Source organism: Pantherophis guttatus, chromosome 4, assembly GCF_059756535.1.
Source record: "Pantherophis guttatus breed Tessera chromosome 4, ASM5975653v1, whole genome shotgun sequence".
In the NCBI taxonomy this organism is placed as follows: domain Eukaryota; kingdom Metazoa; phylum Chordata; class Lepidosauria; order Squamata; family Colubridae; genus Pantherophis; species Pantherophis guttatus.
Genome location: NC_142066.1, coordinates 149,589,042 through 149,605,646, shown reverse-complemented (window position 1 = coordinate 149,605,646; position 16,605 = coordinate 149,589,042). Strand labels below are relative to the sequence as shown.

The 16,605-nt window shown below is 40.1% G+C and overlaps 1 long non-coding RNA gene across 1 annotated transcript; it reads right to left on the bottom strand.

Annotated features, from left to right (window-relative positions):
• Window positions 1-561: 561 nt before the first annotated feature.
• LOC132709522 (uncharacterized) lies at window positions 562-6,733 on the bottom strand. The gene is made up of 4 exons (XR_015734127.1): window positions 6,685-6,733; window positions 3,817-4,009; window positions 3,387-3,527; window positions 562-714 (listed from the first exon to the last, which is right to left on the bottom strand). It is a non-coding gene; the product is annotated as an uncharacterized LOC132709522 (long non-coding RNA).
• Window positions 6,734-16,605: the final 9,872 nt, after the last annotated feature.

Here is a 16,605-nt window from a genome sequence, read left to right as displayed (position 1 = left end):
GTATTTTTGCAATTACCGTTAACATAGTACAGTTATAGTTATTAGCATGTATGTTATTTATCATTGATCTCTCTCTGGTTGTACTTTATTTGCATTGTTATCCTGACATGGCACTGTCTTTTCAATTAAAAAAAAAAAAAAGGCCAGCCCTATGTGACATGGTTGTAGTAGTCAAGGTACAAGGGTGTGAGTGACTTTCTGAAAGGCCTCCCTCTTCTTACTCGCTGAGTAGCATAGACAAATTTTCCTTACTGACTACGAAAAAAACAAAAGGCTGAACTGATGTCATCTATTGTGAGCAATGCAGCTAGTTCTACAGTGAAACTGCTTAAAATATTGTCTTTTCCGAGAGATCCTGACAGGAAACAAGAAGGAAAAGAAGTAGAGAATCCAAAGTCGACAGCTAAATTTGCCATGGTCCAACTGAAGCTTCCAGGTCGTATTCAAGAGCAGCCCTATGTGGAGATTACTGTAGTAGTCAAACTGCAAGCTGTCCAGGGTGTGAGTGACTGAAAGCCTTCTGACCTAGGAGGTATAACTGTTCTAATAGATGAAGTCATGTTTTACTTCTTTTAATTTTTATTCTCCTTCTTCTTACTCTTTGAGTATTGCAAACAGATTTTCCATACTCACTACCAAAGAAACCAGAGATTGACATAGCAATGCAGCTAGTCCTGCAGTGTTGCTGTTTAACTGGTTGTCCTCCAACAGAACCTAGTAGGAAGCAAGAGGAGAGAGGAAAAGAATCCAGTCAACCATGTTGCTCTAGCCTCTCCTTCCTCTTTGTCCCAGCCTCTTTTGACTTAACCTTCTGCTACAGCTTATCTCTCTGTCCAAAGGAAAATTATCCGCAAGTTAAGGGCCCTTCAAATGGGCCAGTTTTTCAAAGATGCATTATGTTTCTCTGACAGATAAATTGACCTTCTGCTAACCCTTATGAAAATCCAGGGAGTTTTTCCTCTTCTCTCTTTACTGCTATTTCTCTCCATCCTCCTTTGCTTGCCACCAACTACCACCTCCCTCCCACTTATTTATCAGGACAGCAAGAGTATACAAGTTCTTGTTCCGGGGCACCAGGACTTCCAATTCCCCATTCAGCTTCAGCTGAAACAGAGCAGCAATAAAACTGGGCTCTTGATCAGGGGTGGGTTCTAAATTTTTTTACTACCGGTTCTGTGGGCGTGGCTTATTTTGTGGGTGTGGCTTAGAGGTCATGTGACTAGGTGGGCATGGCTAGCTGGTCAGAATCATTTCTGGAAGGTCCTCACACTTACGACCAGTCCTCGCACTTACGACCCAACTAATTTGTTTGCTTTTAACACTGATCAGCTGTAGGACGGCCCTTTGAAGCCCCGCGGCAAGAGTTTAAACAGTTTTTTTCCCTCTAGTCATCAGCTGGGACTCAGGAGGCAGCAATAGATGGGGGGGGGCGGGAGGGCGGGGGGGAGAACTGGTTCAGTGACATCATATCATCACCAGACCAGACCAAACCGGGAGGAACCACCACTGGTCTTGATAGAAGAGAATATTGGTAGCTCAGGACTGAGTTTGAATTTGAGCTCAGCGTGACTCTTTCCTCTTGCAGCAAGCGCACATCATCCAGGGGCTCAGTTGTGGGGTCCTTGATGCTCTCTGAGCTTGGTGGTTTTCTTGCAGATGTTTCATTATTTATTTATTTATTTATTGGTTCGATTTATATGCCACCCTTCTCCGGGGCCTTGGGCGGCTTACAATGCATTAAGCAATAGCCTTCATACTTTTGTATATACCTGCTTAGTAGGGCTTTTGCCCCCCCCCCCAAGCGGTGTTCTTTTTTTATACAAAGTCAGCTTATTGCCCCCACAATCCGGGTCCTCATTTTACCTACCTCGGAAGGAAGGAAGGCTGAGTCAACCTTGAGCCTGGTGACATTTGAACTCGCAGTAAGCAGCTGGTGCTACTTAATAGCACTTTAGTCTGCTGCGCCACCAAGGCTTCTACCCAACTAGGTAACATCATCAGTGCTGGGAGTTTTTATATGAGTGTCTTGCCCTGTGTCCACAAATGCAAACACATACAAGGTAACAATAAATCACAGCCTAATCAAGGAACCACTAACAGCATTCCACCATCAGAGAAAGAACAAGCCACCCATATATAAACAAAGAGCAAACCCCACTCCCTTCCAGCACTGATGATATTACCTAGTTGGGTAATGAAACATTAGCAGGAAAACCACCAAGCTCAGAGAACATCAAGGACCCCACAATTGAGACCCTGAATAATGTGCTCTTGCTACAATAAGTCAGGGAATCTATGGGGTATCTTGCCCTGAATAGTCTTGTCTCTAATGGTGTTCCCTTCAAAGGTAGCTTACAAGCCTTCTGAAACTCCCTTCATCCTGGGGAATATTTTGCACCACACTAAGATTGGACTGAGGCCAAAAGAAGAAGGGGACGACACAGAATGAGGTGGCTGGATGGAGTCACTGAAGCAGTAGGAGCAGGGGTGAAATGCTTCCGGTTCAGACCGGATTGCCCGATCTGGTAGCGATGGCGGTGGGTGGTTCGGAGAACCGGTAGCAAAAATCCCTGCACCCCCCTCCCATGCCCAGTTGAGCCGAACGATCATCAGAGGCTTTTTTTTGTTTTACTCTTAAAAACATTTTTTCTACAACTTCTTCCCCCGAAAAAATGCTTTTAAAAGTTAAAAAAAAAGCCTCTGATGATCGCACAGCTCAGCTGGGATCTCAGAGGCTTTTCAAAGCATTTTTTTTCTGCAACCTCTTCCGGGAAAGAGGTGGTTTAAAAAATGCTTTGAAAAGCCTCTGCCGATCAGGAACACAGCTGGGATCGTCAGAGCCTTTTCAAAGCATTTTTTTAACCACCTCTTCCGTGGAAGAGGTTGCAGAAAAAAATGTTTTAAAAGTCTCTCTGAGGATCCCAGCTGACTTGCCTGATCTTCAGAGAGACTTTTAAAGCATTTTTTTCTGCAACCTCTTCAGCGGAAGAGGTGGTTTAAAAAATGCTTTGAAAAGGCTCTGACGATCCCAGCTGTGTTCCTGATAGGCAGAGGCTTTTCAAAGCATTTTTTTGCATTTGCAGAAAAAATGCTTTGAAAAGTTAAAAAAAAAAAAAAACTTGGCCATGCCCACCCAGTCACATTAACCCCCCACCACCAAGCCACGCCCACAGTACCGGTAGTAACAAATTTTACATTTCACCCCTGGGTAGGAGTGAGCTTAAATGGACTCCAGAGTATGGTAGAGGACAGGAAGGCCTGGAGGAACGTTGTCCATGGGGTTGCGATGGGTCAGACACAACTTCGCAACTAACAACAACAACGTTGGGCAAGAGACTAGGATCCAAACCCAGTAACAGCAACCACTAGAACCAAGGAGTACCTACTTTTTTGGCTGCCTTGCTATTCCTCTCATGGACCTCTTTGTCAAAATTTTGGTTTACCACAGGTCTCTTCTGGCACAGACAGTCTCATGTTGGGCTTGATGGGGCTCTGTTTTAATGAAGAGGAGCTTCTTTTTTCCTGGGCTGTGGGGAAATTTAGGAACAAACAGGAGCCATGGTCCTAGTTATTTTTTTAGGTCTTCTCCAGATGAAGAAAACTCTGGTGTTCCAGAGGGGAGGAGGGGAAGGTTGGTAGATCAGGAACATTTTGGCCTCTGCCCAGTCCCTTTGTGTAGCCTTGAACATAGGAAGAGGAACATAGGAAGAGGCAGGAATGGCTCCTCTATATCCTACATGAAGGAGTCTACTCCTGAATGAACTCCTTCCTTTTCCCTCTCAATCTCCCACCCCACACCAGAAGTTGTCTACTCACCACACCATTCCACTTTTTGGATTTCCATATCGGTCACAAATTTTACGTTTTGTTCTCCTAGGGGCCTTGGGGGTGTCCTTCAGTCTGCATATTGTTCCTGCCATAGAATTTGGAACACCAGCTCCTGGGTTGCTGCTTGTTGCAGGCTTTTTCCCCTCTCCCAAGACAGTGAAAACATTTTTTAAAAAATTCCCTAGAAGAGAGAAAAAAAGAATGGACTGAGTCTATTGTTCAGAATCCCTTTGCTCCAATTCAGCAGATTTAGATCTTGTAATAATATCCATTTGGTAGAGATCACCCAAAGTGAAAAAATACTGGGTTGAACTGATTATAGGCAGTCCTCAACTTGCAACCATTTAGTGACCATTCAGTGTTACAACAGCACTGAAAAAAGTGACTCATGACTGATTTTCACGCTTATGATTGTTGCAGCAACACAACATGGTCACACGATCAAATTTCAGATGCTTGGCAACTGGCATGTACTTTATGACAGCTGCATTGTCCTGGGGTCATGTGATCACCATTTATAACCTTCCCAGCCAGCTTCCAGTGAGCAAAGTCAATAGAAGCTAGATGACTCCATGTTTCCCTTAATAATTGCAATGATTCACTTAACAACTGTGCCAAAAAGATCATAAACTGAGGCAAAACTCACTTAACAGAAATTTTGGACTCAGTTGGGGTCATAATTCGAGCATAACCTGTAGTGTTAACCTGAGTTTGGTTTTGCATGCTTTGATGGATTCCATAGCCATAGTAGTTTATCAAATTTAAAAACCTTTCCCTAATTCAAAGGCTAAGGCTACTACGTGATCCTGATCAATAAGGAAAATAATCAACTCTGTCTTTTAATACTAACAGAATAGAATAGAATATTCCAATCCTCTCAGAAGTTGGCTACAAAATGGGGAGCATTCCCCAGAATCCAGCAGCCCTTGAGAAATCCATCTTACATCTTGAAATGGGTTTTTTTTCACTCACTGACAGGCCTCAACTTACAACCACAATTTCTGCCACTAAGCAAGACAGTTGTTAAGTGAGTTTTGCCTCATTTTACAACCTTTCTTGCCTCAATTGTTAAGCGAATCACTGCCCTTGTTAAGTTAGTAAGAGTTGTTAAGTGAATCTGACTTCCCCATTGACTTTAGTTTAGTTTAGTTTAGTTTATTGTCATTGCACATGGTACAACGAAATTAAATGCTGTCTTCAGTGTACATTATAACTATAAAAATAAAAACACAAACATACATCCTTTACATTCTATATAATTGAAATTGAAAACCCAATATTGCACTATACCGTAGAATTCAATATGGTTATTGCCCATAGAATAGGGATAGAAGCTGTTTTTCAGCCTATTTGTCCTTGTTTTTATTATCCTGTACCATCTGCCAGATGGTAATAATTCAAAAAAAAGGGTGCCCAGGATGAGATGGATCTTTAAGAATGTTTTGAACTTTCTTAAGGCAGCGGGAGCTATACAGCTCTTCCAAGGAGGGGGGAGGGCAACCAATGATCCCCTGGGCAATGACGTTGACCCTCTGGAGTGCCGTCCTATCTGCCACTGTGCAATTGGCAAACCATACACAGATGCAGTAAGTTAAGATACTCTCTATGGTGCAACAGTAGAAGTCACCAGCAGTTTTTCATTCAGTTGTTGTTTCCTGAGAAGTCTCAGGTAGTATAATCTCTGCTAGGCCCTTTTGACCAGTGCTGCAATATGAGCGCCCCAGGTCACATCCTATTTTATGATAACACCCAGACACTTAAAACTGGTCACTTGCTCCACAAAGGCTCCATTGATAACCAAGGGCTGATGTCTGATCTATTCCTTCTATATATAGTCCACTATAAGCTCCTTAGTCTTATTTGTGTTAAGGACCAAGTTATTGTCTCCACACCATGAAAGCAACAGTTCTACCTCATCTCGATAGGCAAACTCATCTCCACCGGAGATTAGTTCCACCACTGTTGTATCATCTGCAAATTTAGTAATTTGCTTGTCAGATGGTCACAAAAAGTGACTCCAGCACACTGCAACCATCATAAATATATGGCAGTTGACAAGCATCCAAAATTTGATCACATGACCACGAGGATGCTGCAACAGTTGTTAAGTGTGAAAAATGGTCATAACTCACTGTTTTCAGTGCCGTTTCCACTTTGAACAGTCACTAAACGAATGGTTGTAAGTCAAGGACTACCTGTAACTGAGAGTTAATGCCAGAGATAGCTGGATGAGGATGAAAAGGCCGTGGAGTTTCCAAGGAGACTCAAGTTCTCCCGGCCTTTAAGCATTTTGAAATACTAACGATGATCACTCCTCCCACATTTCTGTAAGCCAGGAGTGCTGGCCCAATGCCTTTGGGAGAGGCGTTGATTCTCCTAAAAATCAGAAAAAGTCTATTTTCCATCTTGTTGCCCAGGAGGACTAGCTCTTCGGATGTAGAGTGCTTCTTAATGTGGAAGCTCCATTAAGCTAGCTGCTTGAGCAAGAGTCACTGATGTAATCCAGCTCCTGCTATTAATGTGACTTTTGGAAGTCCACTGTCTGTGGGTATCCCTACATCCATGGGTCAGCTCACACCATTCTTCTGCTTGAATGAAGAGATCTTCCTTTTTCCTTTACCACTACATGGAGTTTTTGACATTAAGAAATTAACATCTTAAATTATTTTAATAATTTACTAATGTTAGAAATTATTTTCCCTATAGTAGCTTTCAGCCTAGTTGTTTTCCAAAACCATACGAAAATTTTAATCTTCATTTTCTAAGTTTTCAACCTTGAACTACCCCTCTGGGAAGTTTGCTATAAAAAGGGGGAGGCTTCCCAAAATTCAGCAGCCCTTCTGAAGACCAACTTACATCCTGGAAGACATCTTCACTCTGACAACTGATAACAGTAGCTGACAGTTTAGTTTAGACAGATGATGTCACAAAGCTATTAGAAATGCCAAGGAGATGACAAGCTGGGATCCCACCAAAGGTCATCTGCTTCACCTTTTCTACATACACCAAGGCCAGACAAATCTCTGTAGGCAACTACCAAACACACATCACTATAACTGCCTACTTTTTACCCAGATGGCATAGCTCTTCGGATGTAGACTGCCTTTTTATCCAGAAGCTCCATCAAGCCAGTTAACTGAGCAAGACTCATTGGTGCAGCTCCTGGTCAACTTCCTATCCAATTCCCTTTGTGTTGTTATTCTAATGTTTTGTTTTGTTGTTTTGGGGTCCCAACATCCCTATATCTAGGGTCAGCTCCCTCTGCCATTTCTGCTTAAGTGCAGACAACTTCTTCTGCATCTGAAAGTGTTATTAGCTGGTGCTAAGAAGAGAGATAAACTCTCTCACTGCTTTTTAAACTTCAGACATCTGTTACAGCAATCCAGATTTTAAAAATCCTTTAGTACTCTCAAGGAACAAGTTCTGTCCAAAGCAAATACTGTGTGGTTAATGATGCTGAATCTCATTTGGTTTATTTAAGGAACAGATGGGGAATGATGGCCTCTTTATGACTTGTGGACTTGAACTCCCAGAATTCCCGAGCCAGAAGGAATAAAAGGGCCATCATTCCCCACCCCTAATTTAGGATATTCCTATTTCTGTTGGTCTCTTACACTTCAAATAGCTCACCCTTGGCTGTGGAATTCTCTTGATCTGGCAAGATCAAGATTTCAAAATTAATTTCAATATTGATTTTGAACTAAAAGCTTGAGATAATATTGGACTGGATCTCAGTGAAGCTCTGGAATTGTTTTTAGAAGTGTGGGATGTGTGCATTTGGGAGAACCAGGAGGTTCTTGATGGACTTTTATGGTTTTTTAAAATTGCTTTTATTGTTTTGGTTACTGTTTGTGAGCTACCCAACTCTGATGCTTCTGCACATTTTTCCAATTCCATCTTAATGTATTTAGCTGTATTACTTGAATTTGCAAAAGAAAATAAATTCTCTGCAACTAAATAAACAAATCAGTCCTGGCTAAGAAAGAATTCTATTCCTAACTCTTATCTTTCACTCAAATTGGTATGTAAGTTAGAACGGTTTTTGTTCTACAGAGTTTTTGTTTCTGTTTATTAAATATGAAAAATTGTATTGTTCACTCTGAAGCCAATGAAGTGCTGAAGCTGTGCAATGCTTTCACAATGCTTTTAAAAATGATATTCTGTGAGTAGATTAAAAGAGGCATTCAGTGCTAAGTATCAATTACAAATAAATAAATAATTTTTACCTTTATACAGGGTTCACTGGATCAGCTGTTTTGGCCTGTCTAATCTGACTAAAAATTAAACTGAGAGTAATTAGCATGCAGAAAGCAGCAAATAATTTATTGATCCAGGTGCCACCTTGATAGGATTGGCCAAACACATTGCAGTCTGTAGGAAATTCTGCTACAACTCTCTTTAAACTTGACTTTGGCAAAGTAAACATTTAAATACTAATGTTCTCTACAGGACCAGAATGGATGAATTCTCATAAAAAACAAAACAAAACAAAAATCAGGATTTGGAAAGGACGATTTTAACCCAGGCAGTTCTTACATACAGCCTTTAACCCACAGGAGTCAAATCTATATATATAAAAGCCAAATAACACTCACTCATTCCGAAATTTCCAGAACGGTAAAGCCAACAAACTTGAAATTTGGCACATGTTCCTCTTGGCTTCTAAGTGCTCGCTAAGAAAGGATTTTTCGAAATGACTGTCAGAGCATTAATATTTCATATATAGTATTGTATTCACACGCTCTGATGCGAAGGAGTTAGACATTCTACTCCCCCTCCCCACCTGAACTCTGTCCCAACTGCCAGTTGCCTCACATTCCGTTCCCTCAGTTGAAACTGGCAGACATTCCACTCTTTCACTCAGGAGTGGTCTGGGACTCCTTAGAGTACTAAACATTGCTACGTCACCAAAATGTCTACATCTTCCACTTATGGAACCGATGGCACATAAAAACCCCAAATAGATGGGGTTAAGCCCTTTAATCCCACCAGCAACCGTGCCTTTTTTGTCTACGTAACCAGGCTAATAACTTGCATAGCATAGACTTTCAATTCCTCCCTCAGATGAATTGCTCAGGACCTCCCTGTAAACAACATTCCTGGTTTTGCTCTCTGGCTGGAGGATAACCAGGCTGTCAGGTGAACTAACTCTGGAGCACACCACATACAAATGGCCATGGGAGAAACAGTCACTTGTCAGATGCACACCAGCCACTTTCAAAGTTTGTCCCTGTGCCTTATTGATGGTGATGGCGTAGCAAACCTTAATGGAAAATTGTAAACTTTTGAACTCGAAGTGGTAGTCTGATGGGATCAGAGGAATTTGCCATATGAAAACAATTTCTCCCTGATTGATGCCTGCAAAAATCGTGGCTTCGATTATGGGTTTGTACAGAGTCTTTACTAGTTTCGGAGGGGCTGGATTGCATAACAGCAACTTTGAGGTAGAGGACGAGATGGTAATCCTGGTGGGTTGAGAGTGTAGAAGAACTCCACAGAGTAATGTACAGCATCCTCGACCTCCATTACTAAGTCCACAGATTCATACTTCATATGCTCAGTGGACAGGTTCTCCAAAAGAAAGTTGTTGATGCTGTTGGCTGAGTTGTTTGTTGGAATGAGAATAGCTCTTTCCCTCAGCCATGAAGTGCAATCCACTCCAGCCTGATAAATGTTGGGGTATATTCTGTCAGTCAAGCTGATCAGATCTCTCACAACATTGCAAAGGTTACTTGGAATAGTTATTCTTCTCTCCTCTTCCAAAAGCTTGCCATCACCAATATCAAATAATAAGTTAGGAAACTTTTCTGCCCTCAAATCACGTTGAAGGTGGACACACATGTTAACTCTCAAGGACAGGACTTTGACATTAGGTCGTATTGACTTGAGGCAGGCCTTGACTTCATCTGCACATGTTCCTCGTGGCACAACAGGCAACGTCTGTCTGAAGTCACCAGCCAAAAACACAGTAAATCCAACCCTAAGACGGTTGCTGCCCCTAACGTCCTGGAGCGTACTGTTTAGAGCCTCAACACCTCCTTTGTGAGTCATGGTGCACTCATCCCACACGATAATTTTGGATTCTCGAAGCACCTGAGCCATGTCACTCTGCTTAGAGATGTTACAAAGTGCAGGCTCAGAATGATTCAGGTTGAAAAGGCTGAGAACACTTGAAGGCAGAGTGAGCCATCTTGCCTCCGTCGATCAAGGTAGGAAGCAACGGCAAAGGCAATATTCCTTCCACCCCTAATTTTGGTCAGCAACAGATTGATCAAGAATGTTCTGCCCAGAATCAGAAGCAATACTGTGCAAGATTTCATCGTAGGCTTTCCTCTGTTCTTGATTTAATTTTGGAACATTCACAGCATCTGCTTCTGTCAGCTGAACAGTATTGTAAGACAGTTCACTCAGGTATTGATGGTTGCTGACAACAGCTCCTTGCTCTCGTGAAGGTGGTGGAAATCCGAAGTGTAGGAGTGTTTTACCCGACATGGATATGACAATATCCTCAAGAAGGATAAAGCATTGTTTGTAAACAATTTGGAGGACCAGTTGGGCATCTACACAATCTCTCTGTCAATTTATCAAGCCCAATCACATAGCTTGGTAGTGAAGCATGGGTATCCAGATAGTCTCTTAATATGTTTTCATATTCATTCTTCCAATGTGACTTATTTCAGTATTTCCTAATCACCCGTTTGGAACATAAATCTCAACAATAACTGCAAAGTTATTGCTGCAAAATAAGCAACAAAAGATGGCAACAATTTTGGTTTTAAAGATAAAGGCACGAAGCTTGTCCTATGGTAAATAATAACCTGGGGATTCCCTGCCTCCACTTTTTCTTGTCTCTGTTTCACAAATTAATTGTTTGCCTTTGTCATGCCTCCATGAACAATTATAATCATGTTGTTTGCAAGGCCACCTTTCAACCTGTTTTCAAAACATTAAGGCCAGAAGTGTGTGAGGTTTGGGTCTCCTGTAGACAGTCAGAGGGCATCTTTCCTCCAAGTGCCACGTACCGTAGGTTTGAACTTGATTAATATAAGCACCTTGAATTGTGCCTGGCAAACAATTGGCAACCAGGGAGGTCTCTCTGCGATATTTTATTTATCAAATTTAGAGACCACCCATCTCACTCACACAGCAACTCTGGGCAGTGTACAATTAAAAGCATAAAAACCATATAAATATTGTATTCCAATAGGAGGCAATTAAAACAGGAATAAAATAATTAAATTATATTTTTCACTAATTCTAACTTCAATCTGCTTTTCAAGGGAAGTTTCACAAAGCACATGTCGCAATAGTTAAGAAAGGATGCAGTATATCCAAGCTGAGGATAATAATTAGTGCCCAATCTAGCTAGGTCATCTGGTACATTAGTTTCAATTAGACAAATGCATTATACATTATATAAATTCACTGTTTGTCACACCCATCATCTGTCAATGGTGACACCTGAAATTCAAGGAATATCCCGAGCCTGCACACCTGTTTCCAATGGAAGTACAAATTTATCCAAATATCTGAATCCCAATTTCCTAATCTAGTTTCCAACCAGCAACAGAATTTCAGTCTTGGCTTTGTTTTCTATGTATTGCCCAATGTTCTGTGCATTTTAGACCTACACAACACTGAGAAGCACAACCCCTTCCTTTGACTAAAGAAAGATTATCTGCCTTTCAGACCTGGTGAATCCAGTGTGGAATCCCACATTGAACCTCAAATTTTCAAGCCACCAACCTGGGAAAGATTAGATAGACTCCTGCAATATTGCTGGGAACGTTGTGTGACTCTTGCTGCAAATTCCGATATAAGGTGGTGGTATTATTGTTTTTGTTGTTATTATTTTATTCATTTATTCATTAAACATGAAATTCAGTCAATTGAACATTTAAAAATGTATTATAAATATCATTGACTGGTGCTAATGGTTGATACGGGTTGCTGCCAGCATCCTAAGTATCAACCAAGTATCTTCTTAAAATATACGATGTTCCGAGTAGGTTTTTTGCAGTTCCACTGGTGTTATTGCAGGAAGCTGCAATTTCCTACTACTACTACTAACTACTACTACTACTACTGTTTTATTACTACTACTACTACTACTACTACTACAACATCATTTTTATTCTAGCATCTTTATCTGAATAAAACTCAAAGCAGCAAATATACGTAATTCTCTTACCTCTTACTTTAACTACAATTCCTATGAAGTGTGTTGGACGTAGTTATTACTATCTAACTTATATAGTTATATAACTATAACTAAGATAGTTATTACTATCTATCTTAACATTGTGGAGATATTTTAGAGCCATTGCCTCTCTACAGAAAAATTTGCATGGCATTGGGTTTTTTTTTTAAGGGGAGGCCCTTGTGAGTGGCTAAGATTTTCTTCTGCTTTCGCATGGGGTTTCCAATCCTGACTACGTAGATGTGTGTCAAATAAAATCAGAGGCCAGAAGACAATATACAATTTGCTTACCTTGTAATTTAACCTCTGCTACACTTGTCTGACTTCTTTCACATGGCCTATGGCAATGCTAATTTCTGTCACAATCTCACACCTAAATAACCTCTCAATGAAAGTCTCCTGACGGGCTCCCAATTATTTCACTTTGCAGCAAGAAACAGTCTGATTTCAAATAAACAGTGCATGCAAAAATCTCAGGCAACCCCCCCACCCACCGACTTTCAGATGATGCAGTTGTTAATACAGAATTGGAACCTCATTTGCACTGTTGATTTATTTTGTGCTTCTTGGGAAGATTTTGACTATGGTTTTTAAATAATCTTGTGAAGTTGAGTCATGATGATGCTCACATCCATACATGCTGCATCTATAGTTTCTCCATGTGGCTTTTACAACTGTTCCTTCCCTTGTTACATTAAAGCACTTTTGACGTTCAGAGGAATTTATTGGCTGGTTGATGACTGGGGTCCTGGGGGTGCCAAAAACAGAGGAAGCAAAACTGACAGAGGGATGAATTATACATGTAGCTTCTTATCTAAGCTTTCTTTGGATCCTTAAGCGCATGTACTGCAAGTAGCCAAGGGGAGGAAAAGTTGGGGCATTCTCACATTACAAAATGTTATACAGTATATTAAGAACATAAGCAGTGCCCTGTTGGATCAGATCTCTGGACCGTGTACAGATAATCCTCCAGTTACAACAGTTCACTTAGCGACTATTCAAAGTTACAACATAGCCCTCTCTCACTAATTACAACACAGTCCCAAGGTTGCGAAAGTTGCGGCACCATGGCGATCTTCATCCTTAAGAACGACCGCAGAGGCACTGCAACATTCGCCCTGTTTATTCCCCCCCTCGGGCCGGGTCTCCACAGGCACTGGGCTGTGTAAAAAGTGTGTAAGTCACTTTTTTCAGAACTGTTATAAATTGAGAACTATTTGTAACACAGTAACATTTGAATATGCCACTTTAAGAAATGAACAAAAAGAGCTTTCGCATATTTCTAACAAAAGTCAAGAACTAGTTCATAATGTGTAAGGGTCTCTGCATCTTCCAAGGAGTATGGGAGCTGGAGTTCATTCCATTTTGTGAATTTCCTTTCCTTCCACATAAAATTCTTACCTATCATTGTTGGTCCACAAATATGAAAATACGTACCCTGTTTCCCCCAAAATAAGACATCCCCTGATAATAAACCCAATCGGGCTTTTGAGCACATGGCAATAAGGCCAAGCGTTCATTTCAGGGTTCAAAAAAATATGAGACAGGGTACATACATACATACAATGCATCTGAAAATTGATCATACAGTGTATAGAGATTGAAATACACAACATATGAAGAAACAGAGAAAGGGTTGAGAAAAAGGGTTAGTGTTGGGGTGAAGAAAGTTGGAGCTGGAGTTTATGAAAGCCCCCCCGCCCCCAAGAAAGGACAAAAGGTTTTAAGAACGGGGTGGGGGAGAAAAAAGCTTTAAAAACAAAACAAAGAACAAAAGTTAAGCCATTAAGGATAGATTTGAAGCAAGGACAGGAAAGATATTTAAAATTTAATAGCTGGAGCAGTGAAAGGTTGGACAATGAGTAAGAACAGAGTTATAGCTAATTGGTTGAAGAGACCTGGCCACTACATGAGGCAACCTAAGCTGTGATTGGTTGCTGCAAGTATAAAGGGGGAGTTTCCTTGTTTCCGACCTTTTCCTCTATCTGCCCTGATTTATCTCATGATGTTCCTGCTGCTTTGATTTGCCTGATGATGCTCTTCTTTGCCTATCTTATTTACTGTAAATATATTTATTTATACAAAACTGGTTTATGTCAGTGTCTCTTGATTCCATTTCGACACCAGTAATGCAATTCCCTGACAAATTCTTAAGTTATAAGAGATAACATGAGCATGATTACATTTTAAAAAGTAATGGGTGGGTGAGAATTTTGCCCACAGTGACATAGTCAGAATAACAGAATTGGAAGGGACTTTGGAGGTCTTCTAGTCCAACCCCCTGCTCAAGCAGGAAACCCTATATGACTTCAGACAAATGGTTATCCAATCTCTTCTTTAAAAAAGTGTTGGAGCAACCACAACTTCTGGAGACAAGTTGTTCCACTGATTCATTGTTCTAACTATCAGGAAATTTCTCCTTAGTTCTAGGCTGCTTCTCTCTTTGATCAGTTTCCACCCATTGCTTCTTCTCTTTCAGGTTTTACATATATCAACAAGTCCATAGAAAACACAGCTTCAGAATTAAATGTACTGTAGAAGGTTATTAGTGAATAGGATGATTGATAATGTGCTAGCTTGATCAACCGAAAGACACAGCACTGTATGTACCTTGCAAAGCTCAACCACAGTCACCCCAGATTGTGTAAAATGGCAAGCACAATACAAACAAGCAGAACCTTCACAAGCAGAAAAATAAATGAGACAAAAAGTGTATTTGCCCAGGTTTTGACTTAATGTTAGGCTGAATGCACTAAGTCATGATTGTTGCTATCAGGAATGTGAAGCTAATCATACTTTGTTCAGTAAACCAAACCAAAATCATCTGGCTTAGTACAATATCTGAGTCCACTGTATCCTATGCCGGTAGGTATCCGTACAAAACCTTTTCGTCCTTTTATTTGTCATATTTTGAATGAATTTAGAGGAATATATGAGTGCTAAAAAAATTCTGTAAACTACAAAAGGCAGGGGAAGGTTGTATTACTTTGGTGCCAGGTTTACTGAAATTAGTTTTAAAGGAAATACTAAATATTCTGTTTAGAACAGATCTCATTACTACTCATGTAAGATCTTTCAGGATATTGATGAATAAAATGGGCAGCTTTTTTATTCGCAGCTGTGCGGGGGATGTTGATCAACTAATTATACAGAAATTATATAAAAATCTGTGTACTTCCAGAGATCTTTTTAATTGCCCCTTTTCTCTCTCTCTAAAAATAAAAGAAAGTAATGTGAAACAAACCATCAATGAGAAAAGATTAAATAAATGTCTATTTTACCAGACAAGTCTGCATAAATTTGCTCTTTCCTCTGTGTATAGGTCATTTTTCTTACATTATGTAAAGAATTTTTCTGATTTTTTTTTTTTAAAAGCATTGCCAATTAAGCGGTTCATTCACTGAACATACATAAACAAGATCAAATCAGTCAAACTTAATTTTCCAAACATAGGAAATGGGGGAAGTAATGCTAACACTTGAATGCTTGTAGTTAAGTTTATAACTTTAAAGACCTCCATAACAGTATATTTCAAATCAAAATACATTGTGCAGAAAAAAAGAAAATGCTGCTTGGAAATTAGAATAACCGGTAGATGAAGTGCAGGTACTTCTTGATTTACAACCATAGCTGGGACCAGAATTTCTATTGTTAAGCAAAACAACAGTTGTTAAGTGAGTTGCATCTAATTTTGTGACTTTTTGGGGGGGGGGCAGGATTAAGTAAATCACTGCAGTTGTTAAGTGATTCATGTGGTCATTAAGCAAATCCACCTTCTCCCATTGATTTTGCTTGTCAAAAGCCAACTGGGAAGGCTAACAATAGTGATTAGATCACCCTGGGACGCTACAACCATTGTAAATACATACTGGTTCCCAAGTGTCCAAGTTTTGATTGTGTGACTGTGGTAATGCTGCAACAATTGTTAAGTGTAAGGACCATCATAAGTCACTTTTACCAATATCACTGTAACTTCAAACAGCCACTAAACAAATGGTTATTAATCACCTTACTTATAAGGTGTTTTAAGGATTTTGGATAATGTGTTATTTGTCCTAGGCAAGTATGCATAGCTCCATCCAGAGAAAAATGGATTATATTGTGTCTGTGACATTAAAAGGAATTTTGATTTCACAGGACCCTATAGGATGCTGAATTATCTGGGTTTCCTCTCATAGAAAGCTTGTAGAGAGGGATAAATCATTATCAAAAAAACGATTTCAATCTTTCCTCAGTTTGACTTTAAACAAAATTGCTAGAGAACATAAACAGAACTCAGCGTTGTACTTCAGAATCAAACGACAATTTAAACAAAATTTTGCAATGCAGAATCTTGATAATAGCTTGCAAAAACTAAATGTAGCTTGCCTGTTCCACGTTTGATCATGTCCTACTCATCTTAGGCTGAGGCAAGAATCTTTGGTATTTCAGCAATCTGGATCACTTTCCTTTTCTTGCCAATGAAAACCAAAAGTAAACACGAGTCCTCCTCCAAAAGGCGCTGAAACTTCTCAACAAGCTTGTTATCAGAACATGCATTTTCTTATACTTTAAATATTTGGTGGAGAAACAAGTGC